We start from the raw sequence: 11,479 nt of genomic DNA, 5'->3' as shown, positions 1-11,479 counted from the left end.
CTGTGTTCCCCCAAGCCCCCACCCACCTCACAGGCCCACCTCACAGGCCCTCCTCAGGCTTCGTGTTGTGACCCCTCGGCCACCTGCAACAGAGCTTCTTTTGGGAGCACTCGGAGCCGTCACCCTCCCCTGGGTTTTCTCTGTCCTCTCTGTCTGCCCTTCTCTGTCCCTTTGCCAGCTTTCCTTCTTCTACCTGATCTCTGTGTTGGAATTTCTCAGGCACGAGCCTCTTCTGTCCTTGCCCTGTCCACCCAAGTCCTCGAGCCCACTTTCATGGCCTTGCCTGGTAGCTGAGAACTGATTTACACAGAGCCCAGGGTTTTCTCTGAGCCAGCCATGTTACTGCTTGGTGCCAGTGCAGTATGCAGAGTTTGCTCAGAACTAGATTCATGACCTTTCCTATTGTGCTAAAGAGATTTCCCTCCTGGATCTGCTCTACCCAGTGGGCTCCCTTGCCTCTGACTTGGCCTGGGTTTGGCCCCTGGGGATCCCTGGCAGGGGACTGGAAGTTGGGGAAAGTGAAGTCATGGTGTTTATTTCCTTCGTGTTCTCTAGGTGAGGGTGTCACAGGCTGTCTGAGTGCCTGGGCTGCAGGACCCTGCTTCTCTTTGTGGGGCCTTCTTCCCGTGACTGTTTTCTTAGGCTAGGGCGGAATGCTCAGCTCTTCCTAGTTCTGGATTATTGCACCCAGTTCTTGTGATTTCCCTCTATCCCATCCATATCCCTATAAAGAGTTGCGTCTGTAAATTGTCCTAGTCTGAGTGTACCACCTGTTTCTTGCCGATCCCCTCATTGATGCATTCCTTGATCCTGGAAGTTTCCCTAGGAAATAGATCCTCAAAGTAGGGTTCTGCCATTGGGTTGATCGCATTTGAGGAGCTGTGGGAGATGGAGAGGTTCAGAGGGGACGCTGGTAATCCGTGTGTGATGGTACTGCACGAATCTAAATAATCAGTGCTAACAGCATGGAGGGAAGAGGGTGAGACACTGGGAGGTTAAGTGACTGTGGTTTTCAATTGTTCTGTCAAAGGCAGGGCTTTCAAAGCTAATGGAATTACCTGGCTTCTTCCTCCAGCTCCAGAGAGGGTATGAGAGTGCTTCAAAAAGTTCATGGGGAAATGGAATAGAAGATGAGAGCTTTGTTGGTGCAGGGAACTTTGAAACCCATGCACTGTGTTTTCATAATACACATTTTCCATGCACTTCTGGGGGACCCCTGGTTTATGGACAAAAAGACACATTAAGAGCCATGAATGTATGTTGAAGAACACCTGGGGGAGTTGGCCTCCATGGCAACCTTGCAAGACTCTCAACAGCGTGCAGTTGCTGGTGTTAACAACCGAGCCCTGACCTCACGGCGAGGTTCACGGTACCAATTAAAGGCTCCACCTTGCCAGGTCTCTACAGCCACTGCGAGGCACTGGTGGGGAATGGAGGAAGCCAAACCTCAGGTTCCCCCCGAGCTCTCTTCCATGGAAAAGCTTTTTTAGTGCCTGCACCTGGAGCACTTGCTGCAAGTGCTGATACCTGCTCACGCCCAGGCCCTCTCGGCTCTTTGTCTCCAGTCCCGTAACAAGAACTGGAGCCCAACAGAGACTTCAATGAGAAAGAGGAGACACCTGCTCTGGGCTGAGGGGGTCTATCCACTGAGAGCCACAGGGCAGCTGGAGAAGCAGGTGTAGGGCAAGAGATTAAGGGTGTTTGGCCAAGGAGGGAGAAGGGTGAGGCTTCATCAGCCTGAATTCACAGACCTGACACTTCGAGGATTCAGGATTGACTGGAGCACAGGAAGTGATGGGCTAATCGGAGCTGGGAGTCAGCCAGAGCCTGTGATTGTTCGGGTTGAAATGCTGTCACTTCTCTGGCATGCAGTAGGATGGTAGTTCTCATAGGGTGGCCCCTGGGTCACCAGCTTCAGTGTCGCCTTGGAACTTGTTAGAAACTAGAATTCCTAAACCCCACTCTTTTGCTCACTCCAGGCCCCAGGGCCAAGACCTGGGAATCTGTGCTTCGGAAGGAAGCTGATGCACACTAAAGTTTGGGAAGCACCCCCGTGAAGCCAATGAAGGGCTTGCAGAGCACCTGGAGCCCTGGGTAAACAGCCGCTTCAGATTGGGCAGGCCCGGGGCAGCTTCGAGAGTGCACTGTGCTCCCAGGTGGGCCGCAGAGGCTGCAGGTCCGCGAGCCGCACTTGGAGCAGCCAGGCTGCAGGACAGGCAGGAATCTGGAGCCCCGGGGGAACAGAAATGCAGAGTGGATCCTCGCCCAGCCTGAGCAGCCACCCCCTAAACCCCTGCCCTGGGCGGACCTGAAAAGCCCCGCACAAATGCGCTGTTGAGGGGGTGTCAGGATCCTCGAGGAGCTCAGCGCCAACTCCTCCGAAGACCCAACGTGACGGTGGTGATGCCTCAGTGGACTCGGTTTTCCTGGTCTTCACGGGAGCACAGAGAAGGTAATGAAGTTTCCTTAACCATGAGGATAGGACTGTAGTCCGTGCTTTATCACTGTGTTCCTAGACGTGAACTGAATGGGCAGCTTGCTGTGTTTTTTATGTACATGGGGATAAAAACCCTCACTCTGCTGCAGAAAGACCCATTTTGCATCTTCAGAGTGGGAACACCTGGCTTCTCATTTGGTCCCGGGTCTGAACCGGTTCCCAGACTCAGAACCCTTGGAGGGAAGGACGCTGTGGCTTTCCCCAAGTCTACAGGGACCTGGGACTGCCAGGGTGACTGTGTGCTGGGGGATGGGATATAGCCAGCTCCCAGGGGGTTGTTTTTCTAGAGACCAGAGCTACCCTCTGAGTCTGCTTTCAGAGCAGAGATCAGATAATAGAATCTTGACTTGAATTCATCAACAGAGGGTTCAGGGAGATCATAGAATGTGCCAGAATCTACATGGTAAGGTGAAATCCTCAGTAATGGGCAGGATCTCCATATTGGCTTCTTGAGGACTATTTTATTAGGAAGGCCATGTGGAAGTCCTGCCATTAACACCTACCACAAGTAGAAAACCAAGGCAGCAGCCTTCCATTCCTGGCACCCCCAAAGCTGCCAGCCCCCTGCCTCCTTCCTCATTCCTGTCGGCCCTCTGCATCGCCTCCTCAAAGTGCTGCCTGGGATTCTGTTCTCACTGCCTATCCCGGTGCAAGGCATTGCCTTCCACACCCCCTGCTCCACTCCGAGCCCCTTTCCGCTTTGTTTTCCTCCCAGAAACTCACCTTTCAAGGTTCCCTCTTGGTCGCTCGTTTCCCTAGACTTTGGAGTGATGGCTTATCTCTCATAGGCTTGGGGGGAGAGGGGGGAGAGAATCTTCTTAACATTTCGAAAGACAGTTCAAACATGAAAGTATGGTATGTTGGTGGTAAGTCACTAGAACACTACTGAAGAATATGGACTAAAACGAAGTTCCCCTTGCCCCCAGCCCTTCTCCAGAGATAGCCAGCACTTTCCAGTTATCCACATACAAGGTCTGCTGTAAGAATCACTCTGTTCCTCTCATTTTGTGACATATCAGCAGTATAGCACAGACTGCTTATTGCGTATGGATCCACTTGATATATATATATTTAAAGATTTATTTATTTATTTGAAAGTCAGAGTTACACAGAGAGAGGAGAGGCAGAGAGAGAGACAGAGATCTTCCATCCGATGGTTCATTCCCCAATTGGCTTCAATGGCCAGAGCTGTGCCAATCCAAAGCCAGTAGCCAGAAGCTTCTTCCAGGCCTCCTAGGCAGGTGCAGGGGCCCAAGGACTTGGGCCATCTTCTACTGCTTTCTCAGGCCATAGCAGCCAGGACTAGAACCAGCACAAATATGGGATGCCGGTGCTTCAAGCCAGGCGTTAACCCACCATGCCGCAGCTCTGGCCCCTATGTGTGTATTTTTAAAGATGTATTTATTTGAAGGTCAGAGTTACACAGAAAGAAGGAGAGGCAGAGAGAGAGAGAGAGAGAGAGAGAGAGAGAGAGAGAGAGAGAGAGGTCTTCCATCCGCTGGTTCACTTCCCAACTGGCCACAATAGTTGGAGCTGTGCCAGTCTGAAACCAGGAGCCAGGAGCTTCTTCCAGGTCTCCCATGTGGGTGCAGGGGCCCAAGGACCTGGGCCATCTTCTACTGCTTTCCCAGGCCATAGCAGAGAGCTGGATCAGAAATGGAGCAGCCAGGACTTGAACTGGTGCCATATGGGGTGCTGGCACTGCAGGCAGTGTGTTTACTGCTACTCCACAGTACCAGCCCCTCCACTCTATATTTTACTTAAGCGTTTTGTTTTTTTTTTTTTTTTTTTTTTTTTTTTTTTTTTTTTGAGCTAGTGGTAGATTCACAGGTGATTGTAAGAAAAGATGAAGAGAGATCATTTGTATACATTTCTCAGTTTCTCCCAATGATAACACCTGGCAAAATCACAGTACAATGTAACAACTAGAATATTGACTTTCATACAATCCTACCACCTTCTTCAGACTCCCCCAATTCTACTTGTACTCATTTCTGTGTGTGTTCTGTTGCCCAGTTTTGTCACCTGTGTGGAGTGCCATCACCACTGGGGTCCCTGGTGTTGCCTTTTTAGAGCTACTTCTGCCTCCTTGTAGCTTCTTTCCCATTCCTAACAGACTGCCACTCACCTGGTCTCCTCTTAACTACTTTGGCCGTCTCAGAGATGTTACATCAGTGGAATCGCATCGCATGTGACCTTTTGGAATTGGCCTTTTCATGCAGTGTTACTCCCTGGGGATTCATTCAAGTCAGGTGTCTCAACTTTGTTACTAAGTACTACCCCATGATATGGACGTACCACAATTTGTTTAACCTCTCAACCACTCAAGAACATCTGGATGGTTTCTAATTTTTGGCTATTACAAACAAAATTGCGTGAGCCTTCATGTATGGTGTTTGTATGACTCTAAATTTTAATTTTCCCAGGAGAAATGCCCAAGGACAATTGCCAGCTCATATAGGAATTGCGTATTTAGGAGGAAATGGGCAGATGTAATTTGCAGATGTAAGTTAACATAGCACAATATTTTTGGAGAGAAAATGCAGGATGTTTAAAAATGCATGAACTTTTTAAACTCAATGTTGCTTATAGATCCCTACCTTGCAGAAATACTTGTGTGTTTTCTTAAAAAAAAAAAATGTAGTAGGATGATCATTGCAGCCTTATTTGCACTTGAAAAAGTTTTAGACAGCCAAAGTGTTCGTGTGACATTGTATGTTATAGCTCTTCTGATCTGATCTTTTCCCCATTCAGACTGATGAAAACTGGGTGGAAACTGCCATCTTGCTATAATGGAAAACTCCTGTAGGACTCAGAGTCAACTGTTGCTTTTCCACAAGATTATTTCCCTTCTTCTAAGGCCTTATTATCATATTCTTTGCACAAAATGCCCAGTGGAGTTGGTGGCTTTTTATGATTTTAAGGCATAGTGAAAGGGATTAACCTTTTATCTGCTGGCCTGCTGCTTGACTTTTTGCCACCTAAAACTTCTATTTCTGTATAGTCAAATCTGTCATGTTTTTCTTTTAAGACATCTTGTTTGAGAAAAACTTTCTTACCGTTCACCCAGGTTTTATTCCTGTTTTACCAGAGTTTTGCTATACGCGTTAGTTTGTAAGTTACCTCCATTTTTTTTTTTTTTGAAAGAAGCAAGAGATACACAGATCCTAGTAATAAAACTGCTTTATGAGACAAGGAAAATTATTTTTGTCTACTCGTAACTCATCTTTCTTGACAAATATAATTCCTGCTGCGCCGTGTATATTCAAGTGATGCCAGAGGCAGTAATTATATCATAACTTGAAAGGATTACGAGCAGCAAAGGGAAAGGTGCTGTTTCAACACATCGCTAGGAATGTGTTTGCACGTTTTCCAATCACGTTCATGTGGATCAACAGCAGGACTTGCGCTGGCTTCCTCTTGGAAGGCTGGAGAATGAGAGCAGGTCAGGGCGTGACTTCCCAAGTGTGTTTTATACGCTATAAACCTCGATACAGGCCGGGGAGTTGTCCACCTCGTCATGGACAGAATGAGGAGCTCACTCTCCAGGTGCCAAATGAAGCAAGGATAAGCAAATGGCCCAAAGGTGAACACAAGCTATCACATTGGAGAATTTCCTGAGATTCAAAATTTCTGTGGCTTTAGCATCAACAACCAAAATGAAGTCATTGGAAGAGCCAAAAATGAAACAAAGAAATGAAAATGGAGATTGAGACCACATGTTGTGAGGACGATGTTTCCTGGGAAGGAGTGGTCAAGAATTTTTGATCCTTAAAACAACCACATATTAAAGTCATTTTACTAATTTAGACATGTTTGTCACTTACCACAAACAAAATAAATTATAGTAGACTTTAGACTGATGACTAGAAAGCCAGTTCTCCTGAAATGGAAGGATACTGGATGTACTTCCATTATGCAATCAGTACAGTATGTCAGTCCCAGTGGTCTGGTTAACTCAGGAGAGATCTTATTTCAAATGAATGCATACTTAATGAAATTCAGCATAACATTTTCCTAGAACTACCCTGGTCGATTATGGCAGAATGAATGCTACTAATGACAGGCTGCACAACTTGGAGATTGAGCACAGTTTTTGGAGCCGAAGTATTTTTATTCCATGTGTCTGGTCGTCTGTGGGGCTTCGGAAAGATGTGCCAGAGTGGCTAGCATGATTCCTTCCTTCCTTCCTTCCTTCCTTCCTTCCTTCCTTCCTTCCTTCCTTCCTTCCTTCCTTCCTTCCTTCCAAAAGGCAGAGTTACAGAGAAGCAGAGGGGAAGAGGGAGAGAGAGGGAGAAACAGAGGGAGGGAGAGGTTCTCCATCTGCTGGTTCAGTCCTAGATGGCTGCAATGGCCGGAGTTATGCTGATCCAAAGCCAGCTTCTTCCCACATGGGTACAGAGGCCCAAGGACTGGGACATCTTCTACTGCTTTCCCAGGCCACAGCAGAGAGCTAGATCGGAAGTGGAGCAGCTGGGACTCGAAATGGCACTCACATGGGATGCCGGCAGTGCAGGCAGCAGCCTTACCCACTGCACCACAGCTCCAGCCCCCATGATTCCTTTCTTTACTTCCTCCATAGAGCTTGGCCAACCTTCAGTACTCTTAGTCAATCCCCTTCATTTGACACAAGAGGAACAAGTGAGACTGCCTGAGGCCATGGAGTGAGTTCATGGCAAAGCCTGGGTTGTACTTGGCTCTTTTGACACCCCTGCCAGTTTTCTTTGTATAGAAACAGCTGCTTGAACATCCAGGCTGGCCATTTCTGGTAACACAGCCATTTTCATACTTTTGTTCTGGGAATGAGGCTACATTGAGTTACTGACATTGGATAATTGGAGGAGGAAAGAGTCAATCCAAAAACAAGGTCCCTGAATCTGAGGTTGAGGCATCTGTCTTTAGTTTTTCCTTTCTAGAGCTGGCTCGGATCCTTTGTTATAGTTACAGATAAGCATGTGGAAACCTGTTGTGTAGCCGGGTCACCTGCCCCTGCTGTTGCCTGCACACGCGATGCTTACTCTCTCCTTTTTTTTTTTTTTTTTTTTGTTAGTAGCTAATGGCTTTGAAATTTGAACAATGCACATGGGCTGAGGGCCTGGAGATTCTGAGCTGCGATAGGAATGTCACCACAGAATGGAAAAGGGACACCCAACTAGTGAACAGAGTATTTTTAAATGCCCAAGTCTCAGCCGGCGCCGCGGCTCAACAGGCTAATCCTCCGCCTAGCGGCGCTGGCACACTGGGTTCTAGTCCCGGTTGGGGCGCCGGATTCTGTCCCGGTTGCCCCTCTTCCAGGCCAGCTCTCTGCTGTGGCCCGGGAGTGCAATGGAGGATGGCTCAAGTGCTTGGGCCCTGCACCCCATGGGAGACCAGGAGAAGTACCTGGCTCCTGCCTTCCGATCAGCATGGTGCGCCGGCCGCAGTGCGCTGGCCGCGGCAGCCACTGGAGGGTGAACCAACAGCAAAGGAAGACCTTTCTCTCTGTCTCTCTCACTGTCCACTCTGCCTGTCAAAAAAAAAAAATTCTCCAGTCTCAGGTATTTCCTTGGCCTTGGAGCAGCTCTGTGGCTATGAGAACTGTGATTATTGAGCCTATGACATGAAGGACCTGAATAGAAGTATGGGTCTGTGCTGTCATCTTCTCTCCTGGGTTTCTGCAGTCCCCACCTGCCATCACCTTTACCCATGGTCCCCTCGACAGGATCCTGAAGTGATTCAGACTTGCTGGAACTGACACATCAGGAAACCAAGTTGTACAGTTTCATCTTATTCAAGTCCATTTGCGAACAGGTTAGCAAATCAGCCAGGCTTTTTGTGTTCACATCAGATTGCTTTTCCTTGCTTACCCTAAAGACTCAGGTCAATTTTCTTTAATCTCCCTGGTAACCATGAACATGGTAGAGTGAACTTAATGCTGCTGATGCCAGGGCTGTGTTGAACAAGTAGCATTTCTGTTGCTCTCCAATATCCACTCCTCCTTCCTGGTGGTGTCTACGGTCCTTTAGGAGATTACCTTCTCCCATGGATGCAGTTTTAGTGGAGTATAAATACAAGTCCCTGCTCCCTACTGTGGAAGCTCTGAAAGACGCCAGGTTTTGTCTCTTCTAGCCCTGAGGAAAGCCATAGCTCCACCAAATCTGATAAGCTCTTCTGGATCTTTGAATCTGAGTAGGTGACACAGTTCCCAGGAATAGTTGGCATGGTAGTCGCTGAGTAGACTGAATTCCTTCCTTGCCCCTGGCCTTCAGAGGTGGGGATCTTTTTTTTTCTGCCAAAGGCCACTTGGATATTTATAAGATCATTCAGGGGCCCTACAAAATTACCAACTTGAAAGTTAGCCTGCTGTAGGTCTAGTGATTTATTTTTTAAAAAATATTTTTTATTTGAAAGTCAGAGTTAGAGATCTTCCATCCTCTGGTTCACCCTCCAAATGGCTGCAACAGCCAGAGCTGGGTTAGGTTCAAGCCAGGAGCCTGGTACTCCATCCAGGTCTCCCACAAGGGTGGCAGGGGCCTAAGCACTTGGGCCATCTTCTCCTGCTTTCCCAGGCACACTAGCAGTGACCTGGATCAGAAATGGAGCAGCGAGGACTTGAACCAGCCCTCATATGGGATGCCAGCGTCACAGGTGCTGGCTTAACCTGTTGGAGTCCTACTTTTGGTTGCCTTGGCAGGGCCATAATTATTTCATAGGCTTTAGACAGCTTGCAGGCTGGATGTTTCCCACCCCCATACCTTTCACGGTTCTTGCCCATCTCTGCCCAATCCTAGACTCTATTATCAATCCTGAGTGTATCCAGGCATCATTCAGTCTATTACTACTTGATTTTATTAGCAGGATCTGCTGTTAGTTGCTTGCAGCCAAGAATCCTCCACCATTAGGTGGGGGACTACAGTGTTTTCTTCAAGTCTACCCCATCTGGAGTAGTCTCCTAGAATTGGCCTAGTTAGCTGTTGCCTCTATGGGTGACACAGCCCCCAGGACCAGCTTTCTTTTTGTTGGTACTGGGATGAAATCTTCCTCTAGCTTTGCAGCACCCACACTTTCTTGTTACTGAAGCAACACACAAAGCTCATCAGAACTGCACTCAGAGCCATCACTAACGGGAGGCCCCCATTCCTCGGCTCAGGACCCCAGCTCGGGAGTCTATCTTAGGCATCAATATTGCAGAATGTTTCTCTACAAGGATAGCTAAAATGGAAAAGACCAATAATATCCAGTGTTTGAAAGGAGGTAGAGTGACGACAACTCTCATAGATTTGGTGGTGGAAATGTAAAAAGGTATAGTCATTTTGGAAATCTTTGGCACTTTTTAACGAAGTTAAATAAATATCTGCTCTAGGACCTAATAATCCTACTCCTAGGTATCTATGTCCAAGAAAAATTAGTGCATATGTCCACAAAAACTTATCCAAGAGCATTCATAGCAACTTTATTCAGAATATCTACAAATAACCCAAGTGTTATCAATAGAAAAAACAAATTTAACATATTCATACAACAGAACACTATGCAATGATAGGAAAGGACGAATAGCTGATACGTGCAACATGTAAAAATCCAAAGAAAGATTATGTTGAGCAGTGAGGCCAGGGATCCTTATGACTCTGTTCTATGGGAAACTTAAGAACAAGCCCTAAAGAGGAACAGACGTTTGGTCTAGAGGTTAAGGTGCTGATTAGCCCACCTGCATCCCACATCTGAGGGCCTGGGTTCAGCCATCAGCTCTGACTCATGATTCCAGTTCCCTGCTAATGCAGACCCTGGGAGGAAGTGGCGAAGACTCAAGTAGATGAGTTCCTGCCGCCCATGTGGGAGACCTGGATTGAGTTCTTGCTTCTTGGCTTTGATCAAACCCAGCCCTGACTGTTGTGGACATTAGAGGAATGAATCAGAAGATGGAAACTCGGGCGGGCACCATGGTGTAGTGAGTAATGCTGCTGCCTGCAGTGCTGGCATCCCATACGGGCGCCCGTTTGAGTCCTGGCTTCTCCACTTCTGATCTAGCTCTGTGCTATGGCCTGGGAAAGCAGAAGAAGATGACCCAAGTCCTTGAGCCCCTGTACCCATTTGGGAGACCTGGAAGAAGCTCCTGGCTTCAGATCAGCACAGCTCTGGCCATTGTGGCCATCTGGGGAGTGAACCAGTGGGCAGAAGACCTTTCTGTCTCTGTCTCTGTCTCTGTCTCTGTCTCTCTCTCTCTCTCTCTCTCTGTCTCTGCCTCTCTGTAACTCTGCCTTTTAAATAAATAAATCTTGGGGCCAGCACTGTGTCACAGCAGGTTAACGCCCTGCCCTGAAGCGCCAGCATCCCATATGGGCGCCAGTTTGAGTCCCAACTGCTCCACTTTCAATCCAGCACTCTGCTGTGGCCTGGGAAAGCAATAGAAGATGCACCAAGTCCTTGGGCCTCTGTGCCCATGTGGGAGACCCAGAAGAAGCTCCTGGTTTTGGATCAGCACAGCTCCGGCCCTTGCGGCCAGCTGGGGAGTGAACCATTGGATCAAAGACCTCTCTTTCTCTGCCTCTCCCTCTCTGTAACTCTGACTTTCAAATAAATAAATAAATCTTTAAAAATGAAATCTTAAAATCTTAAAAAAAAGGAACTTTCACTTTCCCCACCCCCTACGCCCACCCTGGCCTCACAAATAAAAATATACAAATTTTTAAGAAGTAGGCAAAACCAATCTATGCTAATAGAGCCAGGAGAGTGATTATTTTTGGAGAAATATTGACTAGGACGTAGCACAGGGAGCTTTCTGGGATGCTGGAAGTATATTTAGTTATATCAATGGAAATATATCAGTTACAGGAGTGTATGTATCTATAAAAATTTGTTGAGCTGCACATTTAAGATTTGTGAGCTTTATTGTATTTTATTCAATGAAAAAATAAGAAAATGTTTAGATGGATGTGAGGAGTCTTGTTAAAAGTATTTCATTATTTCTGTATCCAGTTGAATTAGGTTTGTATCCCAATCCCA

The sequence above is a fragment of the Lepus europaeus genome, chromosome 3 (assembly GCF_033115175.1).
Source record: "Lepus europaeus isolate LE1 chromosome 3, mLepTim1.pri, whole genome shotgun sequence".
In the NCBI taxonomy this organism is placed as follows: Eukaryota; Metazoa; Chordata; class Mammalia; order Lagomorpha; family Leporidae; genus Lepus; species Lepus europaeus.
Note: the sequence above shows the minus strand (reverse complement) of the source record.